At 40.3% G+C, this 22,410-nt stretch overlaps 1 protein-coding gene and 1 non-coding gene across 7 annotated transcripts in view; one reads left to right on the forward strand and one right to left on the reverse strand.

Moving 5' to 3' along the window:
• Window positions 1–4,778, reverse strand: part of NCOA7 (nuclear receptor coactivator 7) — a 141,939-nt gene extending 137,161 nt beyond the window's left edge. For 2 of the 6 annotated variants that reach the window (XM_037139615.2, XM_037139614.2), the window contains exon 1: window positions 3,844–4,443. The gene's annotated coding sequence lies outside the window, so the exon portion shown is untranslated. Of the gene's footprint in view, window positions 1–3,843; window positions 4,447–4,554 lie in introns of those variants that run through there. The other 4 variants (XM_037139612.2, XM_037139613.2, XM_037139610.2 and 1 more) reach the window with 4 other exon arrangements.
• A 10,887-nt stretch (window positions 4,779–15,665) lies between these two features.
• Window positions 15,666–15,737, forward strand: TRNAE-CUC (transfer RNA glutamic acid (anticodon CUC)). The gene has a single exon. It is a non-coding gene; the product is annotated as a tRNA-Glu (tRNA).
• The last annotated feature ends 6,673 nt before the right edge of the window (window positions 15,738–22,410 follow it).

The raw sequence follows: 22,410 nt of genomic DNA on the forward strand, positions 1-22,410 counted from the left end.
TACTTATTCAAAACATATTTAATGGAACTGATTAAACTTGTTAATCAAAAACATACTGTGTCCAGAGATCAATTTTGCAAATGTTTCCATTTATTTGGTTTTATGTTTTGCCTTGTTCCGCAAAGGATGTGAGTCAGCTTAAAATAATAAATGCAAAACTGGGAAAATATAATTAGATAAAAATCAGAATCAACAAAAACTAAGTGGAACAGAAGCTCTAGTACCAAAGGGAAAGTTAGAACATCAATATTAAGGTCATAGGTTTTTATAGGTTTATTAAAATTGAGTTTCAAATTTGACTTTTGTTTCCTTGTTGCCAAATCAGAAAGGAAAACATTATCAATCATCTGATTCTAGTTTTGCATGATGAAAAATAGACACAGTAATTGCTCAAGGGTGGTAAAGCTTTTCTTTGCCATTTATAACTGAACGGAATTTCTTGCATGGTCTTCAAACAGGCACTATAGAAGGGACCATGATTTTCATATGCACATCTCATAAGTAACATAACAGTAGATTTCTTGTGACTGTCTTTATTCATAGAATCCCTCTGTGTGAGCACAAGGGTGGGGCGGGAGTGGGGGTGCTGCAAAGGATGCAAAACAAGGTAACAAGGTTTACATAGTTTCTGAAGATGTGGTTAGACTCCAGTCAGAGGGACAAGGGGGGATGCCATGGCCTTTGCTCAGTCGACCTTGTGTAAACACTACTCTCACTTCAGCTTCTGATCACATGAAACAAAGGCATTATATACTGCGACTGAGGGGAGATCAGTACACAACAATCACTCTTCAACCACTGGTTTCCAACATTTGAAATACAAGGCTATACAACTTTTCTTTTCTATACTTTTTCTGAAACCATAACAATTTTGCTTCCAAAATTGAGCAAATATGTGAATTGAGCAAATCCTATTTAGATATAAACAACAAACAAATATATGGGCTAGGGTAAAATAGGGCTGGAATAAAAAACATTCTGCCAGGATAAAAAAAGCATATAGCAAAGGAGGGATAGAGGTTTCTGCAATAAAAGCTTAAAGAAGTGCCTGGCTGGTGTAGCGCAGTGGATTTAGCACAGGCCTATATAAAGCAAAGGGTTGCAGGTTCGATTCCCAGTCAGGGCTCATGCCTGGGTTATAGGCCAGGTCGGGTCCCCAGTAGAGGCCTCATGAGAGGCAACCACGCATTGATGTTTCTCTCCCTCTTTCTTTCTCCTTCCCTTCCTCTCTCTCTAAAAAATAAAACCTTTTAAAAATAATTTTTTAAAAAGGCTTAGGGAAGATACAGAAAAATAGGATACAGTAAATTCAGGTCTTAGAATTGCATTCCAGCAACCCAGGTGGAGATGGGGCCCAGACAGTGAACCATCCAATCAAAGAGGCATTGCACCTGTAAGTGCAGGAGACACAGAGAAAAACGCCTCTTCCACTCTGAGCTTAGGAACCAGCTCTTATTTCACTGATTTCAAGGCCGAATGTACCAGCACAATTAAAACACTCAACTTCCATTTGTCAAGTGAACAAATAAGTGTCTACAGCAAAGTAAAGAGTTTACTGAAACCATATGGGAGGGCTTTTTTGAGATGTTTAAAGTGAGCAAGAAAGAACAATGTAAGTTAACTGCTCAATATCCTTAATTACAAATTTCAGATATATAAAATGCAATTATCTTTACTTCTTAAAGGGATTTTTGCTTTGTTTCCAGGAATCATAATGTATTTTTCATCAGTGTCTTCCCAGTGTTGGTTCTCTCCATCTTTACTAGCCTTTGCTTAAAAGTGTTATTTCCTCCCCATCTACAAAGAACCCAAGTAGGCTGCAGAAGTGATAAGAATAAAATGCACCTTACCATAGTTTTGTGAGAAATAAGTCTGTGGGGTAATATGTAAGGAGAATAGTGAAGAGGTATTAAAAAGACAAAAAAAGGAAAAAAGAAGAAAGCAAAAATCGTTAAGCAGGTTAATACTAACTCTTAAATCTTACATAACAAAAAAAATCAGAACAGGAAATATCATAGTGCAAAAAATAAATAAAATGTGATACAGTTATCCTTGATTTTTTTTCAAGAAAACATTAAATTAAAAACCAGAAAGGCGCTGAATCTTTCAAACCCTTGATTTCATACCCTGGTTTGTCAAACTTGGAAACTGATATTCTTATATACTAAGGAAAACCCATATAGTTAAAAATGTGTATCATTTAGAAATCATAGACACTTTTACATGCTTTATTTTTATCTCTCCCTGTAATAAAATGCATATAATTAGATCAACCACAACAACTCAACTTTAAAGTGAGTTAATATGTCACTTATTAACCAAATCACTGTTACCTCTGGAGTATGGTAACTTAGAATTTTCTTTTAAACATGAACTGTACTTTTTACAAACTGAGAGTTTAACTGAAATAAGTTTGATTACCAGTAAAACTGAAAAATGTGCAAGCTTGGACATGAAATAAACTTGTATTTGAAGTTGGGGAGAATTGCCTTATTTAAAGAATAGCATATGATCCTAAAAATGTCAAAATTCAAACTGAAGATGTTAACTGAATTTGACTATATACACAAATAAACAATTTTTAAAACCCAGTTAAACTTTAACAGCCACAGGGCAGACAAGTAGATTTTGAAGCTAAATTTTCTTTAGATGAAGCTTGACAAAGTTGGACAAAAAACTAACACAGTAAACGCGCAATAGGCAACAGATGATGGGGATTACAGGACTGAACCAGACAAAGGCTCTGTCCCCCTGGAGCTCACTCACACTGGTTCATTTTCCAAAGCCCTAAACCAGCAGTCCCCAACCTTTTTGGCACCGGGTACCGGTTTCGTGGAAGACAATTTTTCCGCGGAGAGGGGAGGGGCGGGGCAGGAGGCAGAGCTCAGGCCATAAGAGCGAAGTTTGGCGTGCCCGCTGCTCACCTCCGCCTGTGCGGCCCGGTTTCCAACCGACCACGGACCCGTCCCGGTCCGCGGCCCGGGGGTTGGGGACCTCTGCTCAATACGAATTTGGACCATACAATGATCCACTTTGCAAAACTCTAAACCTTATTTTTTTTTAAGTAACCTGTTAGAATTCATAACCAGTGTCTCAGAAATACAAACCGTGGACCTAGTTGGAAGCTAGGCTGCGCCCCAGGCTGCCTCTGCTGGCCGGCTCAGTGCAGGCGTCCCGCTGCTTCTCAACTCCCGACACCTGTAACAAACTTGCGGCTCTGAAACGCATCCCTCAGACGAGCAGGAGGCTCCGGGGTCGGCAGCGTGGGGAATACCCCTGACGCTGTATCCCCGACATAATTTGACTTCTACAAGGACCTTCTTTAATTGGCCCTAAAAGGCTTGAGCCACCTAGTTTACATACAAGCCAACCAGCTCTTAAATGCACAGAAATCCACAGCGACTTCTATACGCCGCTAAAATAGCGCTTTCCCTGTGTACACGTTTTTAGCTAAAACCGAAAAAACGCATCAGCTCATGCAGCCAGAAAAAAATACAGTACCATAATTCTACCTGAGCTGCTGAAAATCCAAGGTCTTCCCCCTAGATCAGCCTGACACCAATTTGTCCCCCCACCCCACCCTGCCCGCAGCGCGCGAGGTCCCTGGGGGTGGGCCGGGAAGGGTCCAGCTTCTCTCTGCCTCCGCTTGGACACCCGGGCTCAACAAGAGGTTGTCAGGTTAACCAAGGGCTGCGCCCAGGGCCAAGAGCACACCTCAGAATGCTCCAGTGACACGGGCGCGGGGCAAGTTTGGCGGGTCCCGGACCCTGCCCCCCGTCTCTTCTCAGCTGCAGCATCAGCTGCGGGAGGCGGCGAGGGCTGGTCCTCGCCTAACCCACCTACCTACAGGGCGGGGGCGTCGGTTCCTCGGGTCCCGGAGATGGGGATCCGGCGCACGCATTTCTGGGAGTGCTGGCCTCTGATGCTCCGCGCAGGGGAACGCATCATCTAGGTGGGAGGAAGGAGCGGTCGTGGAGGGAACGTCCGCTAAAGAAGAGCTGGGCCAGGAAGGAGGAGCGCAGAGGCGAGCGCCCCCGGGGACTGGCGTCTGAAGCTGGTGGACGCGGCCGCCCCCGGGACTCCTCAGGCCTCTCCCCGCGAGCGGCGGCGCCCGGCCAACCTTGCAGCTGCGCCTACGGTCAGGGCATCCGTGGCCCCAGGCTCCCGGGCCCGGCCAGAGTGGAGAGCTGCGGGTGGTGCGACGCGGGGTAGACGCCCGCCTCTAGCTCCGCCCGGCCAGTGCCACGCTCTGCGCCTCTCCGCAGCTGAGAGGGCCAGGGAGGTCCGGGGCCAGGCTGGGTGGTTTTGGCTGCAAATGCCGCATCCTCCTCGCCCCAGCGACCTCCGAGCTGGGAGGCTAGGCAGCACCTCCACCCCCAGCTGCTGCAGCTTCCACTGCCTCCGCACAGCCCCAACCTCAGCCCGGCGGCTCCGCCCCGGAGAGCTGCGCGCGCGGCCTCCGCAGGCCTCGGCCCATTGTGACGCCTCCAGAGAGCGAACTCGTTGCTGCCCCGGTGGCCAGACTCGGGGCGGCAGAGCCTGGGAGGTGCTTACCTCTTCCTGGGCTTCATTCCCTACCGTAGCTGGGCTGCTATAGTCACCACTCTACTTGGAAAGTAAGGCTCTGACAGTAGAGCTGAAGTTAGAGCGTATCCTCAAGCTTTAAAGACTTAAGTTTCATTCCAGCTCGGGAACCATTAAATTCAGGCTTCTGCCCTTCCCGGCGCTGCATTTCGCAAAGGGCCCACCATCTCCTCCTCCCCCTCCTGCTCTCGTCCCCGGTACAGCATCCCGGATGCTGCCAAATTGCAATCGTTACAGCAGTGGGGACGTAGCAATTGGGCCCTCCAGGCTGACTCTTGGCACAGACCGAGAGAGCTTGGGCCGGGAAGATCTGCATCAGCAGATGGGCAGTGTCTGAGCTTCCCATCCTCACTTGGGTGCTGTTCCCGTCTCTGGGCCAAGCCCGGCCTTGCCAGGTGACTAGCATGATTTGGCTGCGAGGTTTGCCCTTACTTAGGGGGCGGGGGAAGAACCCTCAAAGTAGAGCCTGCAGCTGGTCTGATAATACTGGTGTGTCAGGGGCCACACACGGGCACACGAGATAGCAGCCTCCTTTGGGTTGCTGCCGCTGCTCAGCAGCCTCCCGAGGAGTTTGGAACAAAGCAATGAACCGTGGTGGCCTTGCGATTTCACCTGCAAATGGCCGTGTTGTATTATCTTGCAAAATATGGAATAATCGCCCAATTCTTCACTCAGCATGTATATAACTGGACCTCAGGTTTACATCCTCATAATTTTAATGTGAAAAAATAGGTGTTTCCCTTTTTCTTTAGGGTATTGTGTCATTTGCAAATTATTTTCAAGGGAAAATTAAGCTCCCAAATATAGAGCTGATGTCAGAGTCAAAGAATATGCTTTGAGATGTCCAGAGAAACTGACCTGCTCTCACAGTTCTTTGATGAGTGTTTTTATGGTTTTAAAATCTAAAGTCATCTTGCAGGGCTGGTCATGGGATCAGAGAGGGAACTGCACCCACGTGGGGATGGGCAGCTCTCGGGCACTGCCCATCTGCTGATGCAAATCTCCCCAGCCCAAGTTCTCTCGGATCTCCTCCTCCTCTTCCTGGAGGCCCCAGTTGCTACGTCCCTACTGCTGTAAGGGTTGCAATTTGGCAGCATCCGGGATGCCGTACTGGGGTGGGAGCAGGAGGGGGAAGAGATGCGTTTCCCCTTTGGAAACATAACATTGGAAAGGACAAAGGGCTGAATACTGTGACCCGTAGTTTTTTTTTTTTTCTTAATAGAAATGATTTCTCAAAAGCAAAGGAAAAGACGTGCTTCATAGCAGTGCAAATTGTGCTGAGATCGCTAGGACTTTATGGGATGAGTTCCTGCTAGGAAAGTGGTGGGCCAGCGCCGAGCAGCGGGGGAGACTCACCGCTCTGGATCAGGGAATGTGAGAGCTTGACTTGGCCACTTTCAGGGACACCAGCTGATCGACGGCCCCAGTTTATTTTCAAAATTATCTATTATTATTCATGATATTTTGCCCTCAAGTCAAAATAGCTCACTTATATGAGTGTGTGTAATATTTATGCAGTATTTAATGTATGAATGACATAATGAAGCCAATGATATTTTGGCAGTTTAACAAAATTTATAAAGAGGTCTGCCTTAGAATATAGTTTCTGTAGGAAATGTTCATTGAGTTGCAATTCTAGACTGATTCCATCCTTTTCCCATCAAAAGTGTCCTTTTTCTACCTATGGATCCAAAGTAAGTAGTGATCTTTTTTATTAGCAAAGATATAACTGAGTATGTACATGGTTGAGCAAGAGTGGGTTTACAGTTCATATGGAAAAGACATACAGGTTATGATTATTATAATAACTTTATTCAAAAGTGTCACAAGGGCACAGTAAACCTACTTTTGCCCACCTCTGTATTTTAAAAGAAGTAACAATAAATGATAAAATATCAGCCTTTCCAAAACATTGCATGTTAGGGAAGGACCCTCTTTACCATCTTCATCAACTCCTAGGACTGTATGCTCTATCATATTTTTGTTATAATATTTTATTACAGTGGAAGTCCCAGTAAAATAAAGATTTCTGCTCCCTAGCTTAAAGGTTGGAGGAAATTTCCCCTTAAAGATTTTTCATTCATTATATTTCATTAAACTCAACATGTTGATTTGCGAAGCTTTGCCTTAATACAGAAATCAGCAGACATAAAGCCATCTCCTTTCCTTCTGTATCTGTCCTGTCAAAAATGGAACTCACTAGTCACATGTGGCCATTTAAATTTGGTTAAAAATGTTTTTTGCCCCAGTAGACACATTTCAAGTGCTCAAGAACCACACATGGCTGTTGACTATTCTTTAGGACATAATAAAGTAGAACATTTCCATTATTGCAGGAAATTCTTCTGGACAGTGCTGCTCTCAATAGAAGGTGAAATTTTAATTGGGAGGTAGATATAATATATAAATGATTTGGGAAACCTTAGTACACTACAGATCAAACTCCATTAGAATGTGTACTTCTTAAGAACATGGTAATCTCTAAGAATTTAGGCCCTGGCTTCTGACCTCCACTTCACCGCATGCTGACCTTTGGTAAATTATTCAACCCCTGTTGCTTTATCTGTAGAAAGGGGATGATAATAGTATCAGCTGTACAAGGTGGACAAAAGGATCACAATTAAATAAGATAATCCATGAATGATACTTAGAATAAAGTCTAGAATGTGATCTTGAAGAAAAGTTAGCTATTAGTCTAATAATATACATTATTATAATAAAGCTTTTCCCTTTAAAAATTTTATCCCTAGTATCCCGTATTGTACCTCCTAATAGAAGATGCTTGGCAAATACTGAGTTAATAAAAAAATACAAGGTTGCACTGATTTTGTGGATATGAGGGCCTCTGTTAAATATGGAAACTGATCTATCTCTGCTGAGGTCATTGTAGGTAGGACTGTCATCTCACTTTTTCTGGGATAATAACCCTGTGTGGAGCAGGTAGAGAGGAGAGATTCCCTTGGCTCTTACAGGAAGGAAAGAAAGATCACTTCTCTCGCCCTATTTCTCTTTGCTGCTCCTCATGGTAGGAACTGGACCTGCGGGAGGCACCAGGATCCCTGAGTTCAGGTATTGGGTGTTCTCCCAAGTGACTTTCTGAAGGGCTTGGGTAGGAATTTCATGGCTTCAGGAATCATCACCAAACAACAGCAACTGTTACTGCAGATGCTTTCAGTACTTTTCTTACATATCTGTCCAAAGGTAACTTTGTAATGAGGAAGTATGGTTGGTATGGCTTTTTAAAAACACAACACTGGTAACCTCACATGGAAGTGGGATTCCAGGAACGTTGGCAAATGCTGCTTTAACAGTTTGCCAAAATGAAAGACTTCCTGGATGTGAAATGAGATTACAGCCACTGAAGGTACGGAAACTTCTTTGGAAGTTTTCTCCATAAATGTGTCAGAGAGGAAATTTATGCATTGGGTGATGAGTTTAGTCTACTTAGCACCAAAAATAATTCACTTTTTACTGGTTAAACATCCCTTCCTCTTTCTCACACAGAGAGAAGCACTTTTCACACACTGGACTTGGGCTGGTTGAGATGCAGGGGGTCCGTCCATAGGAGGTAAATGCTGATTGACATCTATGGAGGTCTTTGTGGGTAGCCATCCTGCACCTACAGAGGCCGAATAGGCTTCGCTATTTAACAGGATTGAAGGCAGTGGCTCATTTGCACAATTGGGACATAGGTTCCGTGCTTCTCTTGGCTTGTTATAAAGTCTAAAAGAGGAAGTGGAGATCTCCTTACCACGTAAAAGGAGGAGCCTGCCAGAGTGGACTGGGAAAAAAATACTGTCCTACACAGAAATGGGTTGCCGTCTAGGTGCCTGTCAGCACACAGAATTTAGGGCTGATTATTCAGATTAAGCCCAATTCACTTACCCTTTCCTGTCATTTACAACAAATTTTAAAATATCTCTTCTTGGACAGTTTCTTTTGTCTTATTTCAGCTAAAAATAGTCTGTTAAATAGCCTGAGAATTCCTTAGATAGTTTTACACTTTCTGAAAAACTTAATCAAATAAGCTGGTGCTAAGATATGATTTAAGATTCTGAAACGAATCCATAAACTCAAAGTGGCATTAAGTGGTAGTGGTGGTTTGGATTTATTGAATGAAAGAAATCTACAGTGCAATAAACTGAAAAGAGAGTTTTTCGAAGGAAATAACTATAGATTCACAAAGAGTTGCAAGAAATGTATAGGAAAGTCTCGGGTTCTCCCCACCCCCTCGGGCCTAGCCATTCTCCCGATGGTGACATCTTGCATCACTGCAGTACAATATCAAACCCAGAAAATCGACATTGTTACAGTCTTCAAAGCTTATTCACATTTCACCAGCTTTACATATGCTCTGTGTGTGTGTTTGCTGTGCGATTTTCTTCTACCATCGCCACAAGGTATGTATGGTGCTGTTCTGTCACTGCAGAGCTCCCACAACCTACCCTTTACAGCTACATCCGTCCTCTGCCTACTACATCTAATTCCCAGCAATCATTACTCTGTTCCCATCTATATAATTTCTAAAATGCTATATAAATGGGAATCATATGGTATGTAATCTTTTAGATTGGCTTCCCCCCTTCACTCAGCATAATTCCCTTACAATGCATCCAAATTGTTATGTGTATGAATAGTTCGCCCCCTTTTTGAATACATAATCCATGGTATGGATGTACCACAGTTTATTCACCCATGGAAGGACATGTTGATTGTTTCCAGTTTGGAGTATATTGTAATAAAGTTTTGGGGTGTTATGAATGAACATAAGTTTTCATTTCTCTGGCATAAATGCCGAAGAATACAGTTGCTGGGTCATATGGTCCCAGCATGTTTAGTTTTATGAGAAACTGCCAAGCTGTTTTCCAGGGTGGCTGTACCATTTCATATCCCCATCAACAATGTGTGCATGATGAATGATGATTTTTTAATTGATTAAATAAAGTTATTAAATTAAAATGTAGCCACACATCTCTTTTACTCTCTATTACTCCACTGTAATTGCTTGTCTGCTTGAACACCACCAGACTGAACTTCAAACTCAGGGATTCTGTTTTGTTCATCTTTTATGTCTTTGGTGCCTAACATAGTGCCTGACATATAGAGTCAATAAATATTTGTTTGGTGAATGAACAAATTAACAAACAGAAAAAGAATAGCTGAGTCAGGTTGAAATCATATTGAAAAATAAAATTGTCGGTAAATCATGACTATAATTGAATTTGAATTGGATGACATGATTTTTCTTCTAATATATGATAACATTTTCAAATCAGATATTGAGATGCTCTACAAGGTAAGTCACTTGTAGGCAAATTTATAAAAACTAATTGCTAAATTATGTCAGACTAAGATTATTCATTGTACTACTTTGGTAACAGAAACATATTGGAAATGATCTAAATGACCAATGATAAGAAACATGTATACAATGGAATGAAATATGTATACAGTGGAATTTTATGCAGTTACCAAAGATAATGAGAAAAGACCTTATGTAAAGAATGGACATCCTTCAAAAGATATTGCTTTAGAAAAGGTTAGAGAAGAGTTAGAATATACTGTTCTTTATGTGAAAACAAAGGAAACTTGAAAATAAGAGATATATGCATAAAGATGTTAATCGTAACTAAGTCATAGTTGACAAAACAAGAGTATGCCAGGACCATCTCATGCCAGATGATGAGAAGTAGTCAGAATTCATAGGGGCATGTCCACAGATCGCAGGACCCAGCCTAGAGACTCCTGGACAAATTTGGGATAATTTAAGTATTATGAACAACGACAGCTATAGATTATAACAAATTAAAAATAAAAAAAAAACACAAATACAGAAAAAGAATGAGTCCAAACTGATATTTAAGAATTAAATAGATAATAAAAGAGGGAGGAGAGAAAGGAAAGTTCTTTGCATGAGAATGATAAAATTAAAATATCACTGTTTCATAATCACCCTAGCAATAATGAATTCAGGCAAAGATCATCAGTGCATATGAAACCCACCCGGCGAAAGTTTACTGAGGAATAGAAAAGATTAATACGTTCTCAGATGTATTACTTCTGTGGGCGATATTTATTAATTATAGGTGTAAATGGTAACTTTACAATGGAGAAATGTCAGACACCTTAAACATATGATCAAACTTCTGTATAAGTTTCTCTTCTTTAATATATTTTATTGATTATGCTATTACAGTTGTCCCATTTCCCCCCCTTCATTCCCCTCCACCCTGCACACCCCCTCTCATCTACATTTCTCCCCCTGTAGTTCATGTCCATGCGTCATAAGTTCTTTGGCTTCTACATTTCCTATACTATTCTTACCCCCCAACTATTTTCTATCTACCATCTACGCCACTTATTCTCTATACTGTTTCCCCCCTCTCTCCTCTTCTCACTCCTCTGTTGCCAACCCTCCATGTGATCTCCATTTCTGTAGTTCTGTTCCAGTTCTAGTTGTTTGCTTAGTTGGCTTTTGTTTTAGGTGTGGTTGTTAATAACTGTGAGTTTGCTGTCCTTTCACTTTCATATTTCTTATCTTCTTTTTCTTAGATAAGTCCCATTAACATTACATATATAAGGGCTTGGTGATGATGAACTCCTTGAACTTGACCTTATTTGACAAGGGCTTTATCTGCCCTTCCATTCTAAATGAAAGCTTTGCTGGATAGAGCAATCTTGGCTGTAGGTCTTTGGATTTCATGACTTGGAATACTTCTTTCCAGCCCCTTCTTGCTTGCAAGGTCTCTTTTGAGAAATCAGCTGACAGTCTCATGGGAATTCCTTTGTAGGTGACTGTCCCCTTATCTCTTGCTGCTTCTAGGATTCTCTCCTTCATTTTAATCTTGGCTAATGTAATTATGATGTGCCTTGGTGTGTTCCTCCTTGGATTCAACTTCTTTGGAACTCTTTGAGCTTCCTGGACTTCCTGGAAGTCTATTTCCTTTGCCAGATGGGGGAAGTTCCCCTTTATTATTTGTTCAAATAAGTTTGCTACTTGTTGCTCTTCCTCTTCCCCTTCTGGTACCCCTATAATTGGGATCTTGGAATGTTTAAAAGATGTCCTGGATGTTCCTAAGCCTCCTCATTTTTTAAAATTCTTGTTTCTTCATTCCCTTCTGTTTGGTTGTTTCTTACTTCCTTCTTGTCCACTCCATTGATTTGAGTCCCAGTTTTCTTCCCATCACTATTGGTTCCCTGTGCATTTTCCTTCATTTCTCTTAGCGTAGCCTTCATTTTTTCATCTAATTTGTGACCAAAATCAACCATTTCTGTGAGCATCCTGATCAGTGCTTTGAACTGAGCATCTGATAGGTTGGCTATCTCTTGGCCGCTTAAAAGTATTGGCTCTGGAACTTTGATTTGTTCTTCTGTTTGAGCCATAATTTTCTGGTCTGGTCTAGCCTTTTAGGTAATGAGGGGTGGAGCCTTAGGTGTTCACCAGGGTAGGGCAACCCAGTTTCTGGGTTGTGATACTGTATGTGGGGGTGTGGTCAGAGAGGGAACAATGGTGCTTGTTCCCCTCTCTCGGATTTCAGTCCCTTCTGCTTCTTCCCACAAGCAAATCGCGCTCTTCTGGTATTGTTTCCCAGGTGGGTGGGCTTGTGTACGTTCTAGGACCCTGCGGGTCTCTCAGACAAACTCTCCTGTGAGGCTGGGAGTCTCTCCCAGCACTTCAGTACCCACAAGTACTTTCAATTGGTGCTTTTAGGCTTTATTTCCCATCGCTGGGGCCCTGCATTGTGCCATCTGTCTCACTGCCCATTTTTTGCCTGGTTTATCTGTGCATGAATGTGGGACCACAGTCAGCCAATCGCCTTGCGTGCCTCACTGGGTCTGCCAATCACTGCCTGCGCACCTGGGTCCACCAGCCCTTGCTTTTTCCTGCTCGACCCCTCTCCACTGGCCTCGGACTCTACCCTCTTACCGGTCTGGATGAATGGTTGTCGGACTTCTATATGGTTCAATTTTTCTGTAAGTTCTGGTTGTTTTTTTGTTTTCAAAATTTTTTTGTCCTTAATTTGGATTGTGCAAGGAGGCACAGTGTGTCTCCCTACACCTCCATCTTGGCCAGATGTATGAATTTCTTATTGCAATTGTGAAAATCATCACAAACTTAGAAACTTAAAACAGCATACATTTATTGTCTTACACTTCTGTAGTCCAGGCATCTGACACACATGTCACAAGGCATGTGTGTCAGATGCCTTGTGTTGGCAGGGCTGGCTTCTTTCTGGAGACTCTAGGGGATAACCTGTTTCCTTGCACTTTCCAGCTTCTGGAAACCACCTACAGTCCTTGGCTCATGGTCGCCTTCCTCCACCCTCAAAAACTGTAGAAGTGGGGAGAGTCTTCCTCAGATCACATCACTGGGACTCGGACTCTTCTGCCTCCCTCCTTGTAAGGATACGGTTGGTGATTCGGGGCCCACTGATCTAATGCAGGATAACCTACTGTCTCAAAATCTCTAATAGCATCTCAAAATCCCTGATTTAATACCATGCCACGTGAAGTAACATTCTTGCATTCTGGAGACTAGGACAGGAACATTTCCATGGGCATCGCCATTCTGCCTACCACATTTACACTACAGGTTATGCCATACATCAGCAGCCTGGTGTGATGCACTGAAAAGAGTACATCATTAAGGTAGTTTTCCTGCCCAAAGAAATATTTACCGCTATCTAAATTGAGGGACTTTCTGAAACAATGGTCCTTCACTATTCAAAAAAGTCAGTGTTATTTTTCTTTTTAAATTTAGAACATTAGCGAATTATCCCAGGTTAAAGGAAGGAGACCACAGAAACATGACTAATTATTGCAATATATAATCTTTTAGTGGATCCTGTCTAAAAAGTATTATTAAGACAAGAGGAAATTTTGATTAATTGTAATAAATAATAATATTGTATAAAGTTTAAATTTTGTGCCATGAGTGTATTGCTTGTTTTTAAGAAATATATGATAAAGTATTTAGAAGTAAAGTATGACATCTACAACTAAACTCAAATGCTTCAAAACAAAAGATCAAGAGAAAACAAATATGGCAAATATAACAACTGTTGAATCTAGATCATTACCATAAGTACAAATATACTGCAAGCCATACATATAACTTGAAATACTACATTCTAGTAATTACATTTTGAAAAGTAAAAAAAATTAAATTAATTTAAATAATTTAACTCAATATATTTATTATTTAAAATATAATGAATATAAAATATTGAGATATTTTACCTTCTTTTTTATTTTTTTCAGAATAAGGCCAGTATGCATTGAACATATAGAACATGTAAGTTTGTACTAGCCACATTTCAATGCACAATAGCCCCATGCTTCTGGTGCTACTAAACTGGAGAGCACAGGTCTAGATGATGAGTGTATGTGTGTTCATTGTCTTATACTTGTAACTTTCTGCAGCTTTGAAACGTTTCAGGATAAAAGGGAAAATATTGTATATGCAGGAACTATGTCTAGTAGGATACAGAAGAAACTGAACACTGGCCTCCTCTGGGAAGAAACAATGAAGATGGATTAGGGAGTAAGAGAAAGATGATGGTGTTTACTGCACCCTTTCGTACTTTTTGCACAATACTGTGACTAAGCCTATTACAGCAAGTTAAAATTATCTTAAAAGTAATATCTCCTTTATCTTTTCATTCAAAATCAGATATGCTATAGTGTCTACAGACATTGAATTGTAATGTTGTATACCTAAAACTTATGTAATGTTATAAACAAAGGTTACCTCGTTTAAAAAACAGAATAGAACAAGACAAAACAAGACAGATCCTCCACTGTTAAACTCTGGTAATCCCCAACTTACAGGTAAGAGCTCCATCTACTGAACTCAATTTCCTAAAACTTCCTTGTTGGATAGAGGTGTGTGTGTCTCACCTAAAATATAATAAAGTTTAGAAATTTCTGCCGATTTTCCCATATTTATTTCTTACCCTGAATAAGACCTATTATTCTTCCACTTGCATGCCATTAAATAATTTTAGATAAAATTTACCAGCAACCTAAATTCCATCTTTTGAGTTGCTGAAAACAAGAAACGATATGCAAGCCGGGGCTCTTCTAAATTCTATGGTAATGGATGGAGACTGTAATTTACAATGGCGCCGGATGTTACGGGCAAGTTCATAACAAATTTATATCTATTTTACTTAAGCCTTCTTGCATCTTGCAGAGGAGCAGGGTCTCTCGGGATACACTTGTTTGACTGTAACGGTTGGCACTTTCATAGCTGAGTGACATCCTATTGTCTCTGCTCATTATTTCTTGAGCGTTTCTGAATTGAGGCTGGGCTACTGACTCATTTGGTAATTACATCTTTGCCTAGCCGTGTCTCGCACAAAATGCTGAGAGGTGAAGCAATGGCCCAGAGAGTAACAGTATTTGAAACCTTCTGGATACAGAAGGTTTGAAGGGTTTATTTGGATATGGTTTTAGGTGCCCTGGTTCTTCAGCAGGGACCACCCATAGCTCTCTTAGCCTCGTAAGCCTGATTCCTAAACAAGTAAAAAAAATTAATATATATATATATCTATTTCCCCAAATCAATGCACTTCATATATATTCTATGTAATGTCACGCATCCGTAAGGCCGCGTGGCCCTTCATCGCCCCCGTTTTCAGAGCCGATGCTTTGTGCCGAGGATGTGTGCGGTGAAATGCTCTCCGCCGGTGGCAATATATTGTCAGGTTTAGAAAAATGTTTAGTGGAGCTTAACATCTGCTTTAGAAAGAAAGATGGACAGAGACAGGTTAGATTTAGAAAAAGCGCGAGGTAATTAAGAAAACGAGATTCTGGACGGTATTTTGACAGTAGTCTAGAACGCAAATTCAGCGCGTCTTTTCCAGCATCGGAAGCGATTTGGACTTGGAAGGTCCAGCTCTTTTCTTTAGGAGCCGCAGCGGAACTCTGCTGCGGACGCCACGAATTTTCCCCAGTGCAAGAGACTAGCACCCACAACAGGAAGGACTTGAAACAACAATCTTATTTCCTATTGGTCAGAGCTGTAAAAAATTTTTTTATAGGTAACAAATGAAAATGTGCAGAAGCTGCTACCAAGTTCCCTGGTGGTCTAGTGGTTAGGATTCGGCGCTCTCACCGCCGCGGCCCGGGTTCGATTCCCGGTCAGGGAATACCTGTTTTGACTTTCGTTACGCGTTCCATTCGTTTTTTTGTGTGTGTGATACTTGGTGCTATTTTTTCTTAATGACAAAAATGCAATTAGTTTTTAAGTGTTACTTAACCTACTGTTTAAAATATGCTGTGTCTATTTACATGTACTATATGCATTCAGATATACACCGAAAAGATCCCTGACTTCTAAAGTACTCTAAATGTACTCATTCAAAAAAATGTTATGTCGCTTAGAAAATGAAATATTCCAGCTTTTGAAGACAATCCGGATGTGTATACAAGCATTAATTTTTTAAAGTCTTTGTTTTGTTGTTTTATATTTGTATTTCTTTTTCCGTATGCTGAAGAAAACAAGGTTCTTCATGACATGATCAAAATTAATCATTTTAGCCAACTATATATATATAATGTATTTTCAAAATAAGAATACCAATGATGAAAAAAAAATACCAATGATATGAATCTTGAAAAACATTGAAGATTTCTTTTTTTTAAGTCTTTGTTTAATCTTGAGCTTTGTTTGACTAAAAAAGGAGGAAAATTATTTTAGGAGAGATAATACCTATTTTGCATCATGCTTAAGTCAAATTCTATATATTATATATTATACATACATTATGTGCTTTGTAGATTATTTGTTTGTATTGGAGCCGTTTTAATGCTGTTTCTATTTATGAATCTAAAATTTTTTCATGCTATTTTTTGGTTAATTACCAATAGTTGGTTTATTATATTTATTCTTAATATTTCACTTTAGTTATTTTATTTGCTTGTGTTTTTAAATTTCTGTAATATATTTCCACAAATATGGCCATTTTTTTGCACCCAGATTTTACCCAACTTGCAGTAGGTAAATTACACAGGCCTCTCAAGAAATGAAGTTAGGTACCATTAGGAATTTTTACACTCAAGACAAGGTAGGACTCTGGGGTTACCCTCCTAAATATAAAAACCATGGAGTCAAAGAGAAGAAAGGTGCTGCTATATAGATGTCCAATATTTCCCCCTGAATCAATGCATGGCTTTTATTGCATCTTCAAAACATCGCAGATGTGTCTGAGGGGTCACCTGGCAGCTGGCTGTTGCTGTAGCTGCATAACTTAGATCTTATTCATCAGCTTGCTGAACTGTTCATTTTTCAGAAACAAAGACACCATCCAAAATTTTTCTGATATTCTTATATTTATTTTTTGTGGCTCACTGAATCAAAGCAGCTGCTTTTCATGCAAGTTCAATGTCATTTCCTGCAAACATCTTTCTGGGTTTGCAATACTGAACAAGCAATGCCTGACCTTATCTGACCCCTGCGAATATATTTTTTACCCAAGACATGTCTAATTTCAACAAGAGGACTGTTCTTCTGAGTGAGGATGTTCATGGGCAGTGAGCGTACACAGACTTCACCTTGTAATGGAAGCCCAGTGTAACACCGTCGATCATGTTCCGTGTGTGATTGCAGATCACGTGCGAAGGGTAGCCAGTACCTTCCTATTTTCTGTCATCTGTCAATCTGAAACCTCTCATTTTCTTTCCAGCGAGACTGAGTTCTACAAAGATGTGATTGAAGTCCCTCCACAGGGTGCCTCGGGGCCCTTTACAATAACTGTGCTCCCTTCAGAGTGATGCCCACGGTTCCCGGAATGTCAACAGTCCGATTACCAAGAACGGTCCTGTCCTTGTAGTAGGTGCAGCACAGCCAAATATTTTTTTAATCCTGAAATTTCAGAAACATTCGATCCTTTGTCACTGTTGGAGCTGTTGGGTTTTTTGGCCATTTCTTTTATATTTAAAACTACATAACAGCATAGAAATGGACTTAAAGCTTGATTACAATTAAGATACCTGTTTTAATTACCTTTTAGCTGAGCTGAGAGTGGTTTGGAAATGGAAAACGAGGAAATGGAAAGAGGAAATGGAAAAAGAGGAAAATGATGAGTATTTAGTAATGGTCCAGGAGGTGGGGGGAAGAAAAAAGATGTGACCTTAACGTTTCTGGAATCTCCCACTGAGGAAAGAAAACAGAAATATATTTATTATTATTGTCATTAACCAAAAAAATAGGCACTGTTTATTGATGATTTGCTATGTGGTATGCTTTTCAAATAATTATAATATGTGATGAAGAGAGAAGGAGGTAGGTACAAGAATAAAAACTGAACTTGAAAACTGATTCCAAAGCTAAGTTAAAGGCTAGTAAAATCTAGAAAGCCTGAGAGAGGTGATTGGGCATTTCACCTTCCAGGGGTGTCCAAGCTTTTGGCGTCTCTGGGCCACATGGGAAGAAAAGTTGTCTTGGGCCACACTTTAGATACACTGAGACACATAATCGCAAAAATCTCACAATGTTTTAAGTAAATTTATGATTTTGTGTTGGGCTGCATTCATAGCCATCCTGGGGCCCATGGCGTGCAGGTTGGACACCCCTCTAAGGGGGTCCAAGATGACCAAAGCCTGGCATATGTACCAAGACGGATAGGTCATTCTGGCTGTAGAAGGGGACGCAAGCTGGTGAACAGCACAGGACAAGATCATTAGGTTGGTGCAGGCAGATTGTGGAGGACCTTAACACAAGCTAGTTACAAAGGGAATGTAAGGAGCTCTAGTTGCTGATAGGATATAAAGGGTTAAGAACAGAGAAGAATTACTAATGGCCCTGATTTGTGTTGTGTGGTTAGTAAAACTGGAGTGGTGTAAAAAGTAATAGGGAGCTTGACATGAGGATAAAGGCTGGGGAGAGAAGCTAAATTCAGTTGGATCTCCACAAAGGCAGCATGGCCAAATTGTGGTGGATTTACAGGATGAAACTTAGGGTTGAAGATACAAATTTTGGAGATGTTAGCTTAAAAGTTTGAGACGATTTGGGCTCTCTCAGAAGAAGACCAAGGAATAAGCCCAGGGGAGAATGCAGTATAGGAGAATGGGGAGAAGCACAACAACAAAAGAGGATATAGCAAAGGAGCAGTAGGGAGGTTATAGCCAAAGGGGATGTAAGATACAACTTAGGAAATGCAGTCAATAATATTTTAACAACTATGTATGGTGCCAGTTGGGTACTGGAAATATCAGGGGAAACACTTGGTAAAGTATCTAACTACTATATTATAGACCTGCAACAAATACAATATAATTTAATGTAAACTGTCATTGAAAAATAAAATTAAATAAAGAAAATTAAGTAGAAAAAGGGAAATTTCAAAAACTCTTGACATGGATTTTTAATTAGATACTTTTTCAGTAACATTTCATAAATACAAGTGAAGAATGTAATTCCATTTTAGTTGTTTACTTTCTGTGGGCTGCTTTAGAAATAATTCAGTGTAGAGGGTAAGATGTTTGTTCCCTCACACTTTTTGGTTTTTTTCTTTGAACATTCATCTCAGATTTTGGAGCGTGGGTGTAATATCAACCTGTTGATTTAACCTCTGCACTTCAATAAACTCAGAAATCTAAAACAAAGTGAGTAGTAGAGCAGCTAACGGGGTGGCGATACAGCCACACAATGAGCACCGCAGCGTGGTGACAGCGAGTGGTCACAGCATCTCTCATCAACGTGGTGAATCCTAGAAAAGGTAACTTGCAATTTAAAGAGCAAGTAAAATACAGAAGAATCCCATTTTAGATGAAGTTTCAAAGCGCTAAATTAAAATATTGTTTCTGGATATCTACATAAGTGTTAAACTATAAACGCAAAATAGTTGTTATTCCTGGTTAATGGAGAATGTGGAAAAAGAATTTGCAAGAAGCAAAGAGGTATCTTTTAAAATTTAAAGTATTGGCGGTAATGAGCCGGGTAGTGGGTACACAGGTGTTAATTCTCATTTGATTATAATTTATACATATGTTGTATTATTTTCTCTACCAATTCAATATTTAATAAAAACAAAAAGTAACGAATGATATTGTTTGAATAAACTCCGTGGGATAGTGGCATGCAAGCCAAATCCCACTTAGGGAATACAGTCAACAATACTGTAATCACTATGCATGGTGCCTGTTCGAAACAGGAAATATCAGGGGAAACACTGATACTGCGTAGTTCATAATGGTGCTTTTCAAAATAGGGAACTTCTTGGCAGGTTAAAAATGATAAATATGAAAATAAACCACAAGGTGGCATCCTAGTCTCATGTGTCTCATTTGAACACTTTTAATCCACGTAGCTCATACTTTGGAAAGTTTGGGTGTACTTAAAATCTAGTTTATTATAGTCACAGAGAACAGCAGAAAGTTTTTTTCTCTTAGGCTCTCCTCACTTCATCAATTATGCTTGATTTGACTTGCATACAGGCTGTGCTATCAAATTAAAGTTTGGGGGAAGAAATTCAAATAAATTCAATGCAACTAGTATGCAATTCATTTATTCATTCACTCCTCACTTAGTCAGTCATGCATTTGTGTATTCATTCATTTAACCAATATCCCCTACTATTAGTTGAGCTCCCCTTCTCTTCCAGACAGAACCAGAGAGCCCCTGGAGAATTAATAGAGAGCAAAAACTAGTCATTATCGTCTGCTTTCAGTGTAGTGTGGTAGAGACAGCAGACAGTAATCATATGCCATATTTTTCAAACCATAAGATGCACCTAAGTTTTAGAGGAGGAAGATAGGAAAAGAATTTTGAAGCAAAAAATGTGGTAAAATATTTAATAAGATAAATAACATAATATTTCACCAATGTAAATGTAAACAGAACTCAACAGCAGCATGAACAACAATTATTCCTCCCAAATTTGTGGAGGGGGAGTGTGTCTTATAGTCTGAAAATACGGTAATAAATTTAAATTGCAAGTGAAAACTTCATCTATGAAGGAGATGTATGTGGTTCAGGTAATTTCATAAGGTTTTGAACCAGTTGATGATGCCACATCTGTTGAGATCTTGAAGATGAGTTACCTTGGCAAAAAGAGAAAAGAGCATTCTGAGTAGAAAGAACATGTACAATACTATGTAGCAGGACCGAGTAAGGAGAATACCAGGGGCTGAAAGAAACCCAGGATGGCTGGACGGCAAGTCAGAGACAGCAGAGAAAGGTGAAAAGAGGCCTGAGAAGTGGCCCAGGTACTGACCTGCAGAGCTGTAGAGCCTGAGGTGAAGGAGTTTGCCTTCCTGGGAAGAGCATTAGGGAACCACAGAGAGGAGGGTGGGTTCAGCAGCAGCTCACAGCCCATGCCCAGCCATCGGTGAGTCAGTAGCTTCATCAGCATGCATGAAAGATCCCGCCCTGAGTCTAGGTAGTAGCACAACTCTGTTCACCTATGTGTGGTCAGTTTTTTGGGGGTAAAGGACATATTTAAAAGTAGTAATATAATTCTAATCTGAGCCATATTCATTAGCCTGACAGCTGTCAGAGGGGAGGGAGGAGAGAGACTGAATGAGAGAAGGTGAAGGGATCAGCCAAAGAACATATATGCATAACCCATAGACACAGACACCAGTGTGGTGATGGCCAGGGGGAAGCGGGGGCTGGGTGGAGGTGGGCAAAGGTGGGGACAGATGGAGACATCTGTAGTAGCATCAACAGTAAAAATTAAAAAAAAATAGAACAGTGATATAACTTCAATCTCAGCCATATTCATTAGATTTACAATTTTTCTTTTAAAGAAACATGACTCCATTTGTACACATATTTGAATCAGACTGAAAACTATTGCTTTTGAAAACAAGAAATGGAAAGAATGGTATCTTTAAAAGACAGGGCGGGGAAGAGAGAGAGAGAGACCTATTCATCTCATCTACAATAAAATAAAAATTTGGGCACCTAAAATATAAAAAGTATAAAAAATGTTTACTTCATGTTCATGCCTCAGAAAAAAACATGTGTTGGCAATCTGGAGACCTGGGTTACGTGATTGTGGGAGGGATGATCTGACTTGGCAGGGCCTCGGTTTTTTTCATCTGCCAAAGGAAGCTTTGGTCAAGGTTATGTTCTTCTAACTCTGAAATTCTGTGGATCTGCAAATACATTCATGAAAAGCAGTATATCACGTGACTAATGGAAAGAGAACAGGTGGTGGGGTACTACTTCGGTATGTCCTTGAATAAAGGTGAGTAAAATGAAGTGAGACTTATTTTGAATCTTAAGTTATTTAGATAAGCTAAATTTAAATGAGCTACACTATCATTTATTATTGATAGGGTAATGTGTGCCAGGTCTTATGAACATTATCTCATTTAATCCTGAGAAAACGAACCTGATACAGGTGTTATTTTTAATCCTATTTTACTAATTAGAAAAACAAAGCTTCCAGAGATTCAGTAATTTGTCCAAAGTCTCAGAGCTAAGACATCTCTAGATCCATCTGATTTCAGAACTTGCCTTTTCAGTCATTATAGTGTTTACTACGTGCACAGGAGAGTTGAGATATTTAAAAATGACTTGTAAATATCGGGTAAAGTAGAGATAAATTCACTAGGATTATAAACATGTATTTCAAGTTCGTTCTAAGTGGTCTCTTGAATAAGTACCAAGAATTTTAATAAGCTCCCACATTTTAAACAAAAATGGCTCACAGACTTGATTTAACTAATTATAGATGCATTATCCTGGCTATAGCTGTGAAGTTGCATTAACAGTAAGCAAATCATCTCCTTCTTAATTGGTCTTTACTGTATCAGTAGAGAATACCGTGCAGGCTAAAATAGACACTTTTTCTCCCACTTGCTAACCTCTTC

This window comes from Artibeus jamaicensis, unplaced genomic scaffold (assembly GCF_021234435.1).
Source record: "Artibeus jamaicensis isolate MK-2021 breed Jamaican fruit bat unplaced genomic scaffold, CSHL_Jam_final contig_387, whole genome shotgun sequence".
NCBI classification, from domain to species: domain Eukaryota; kingdom Metazoa; phylum Chordata; class Mammalia; order Chiroptera; family Phyllostomidae; genus Artibeus; species Artibeus jamaicensis.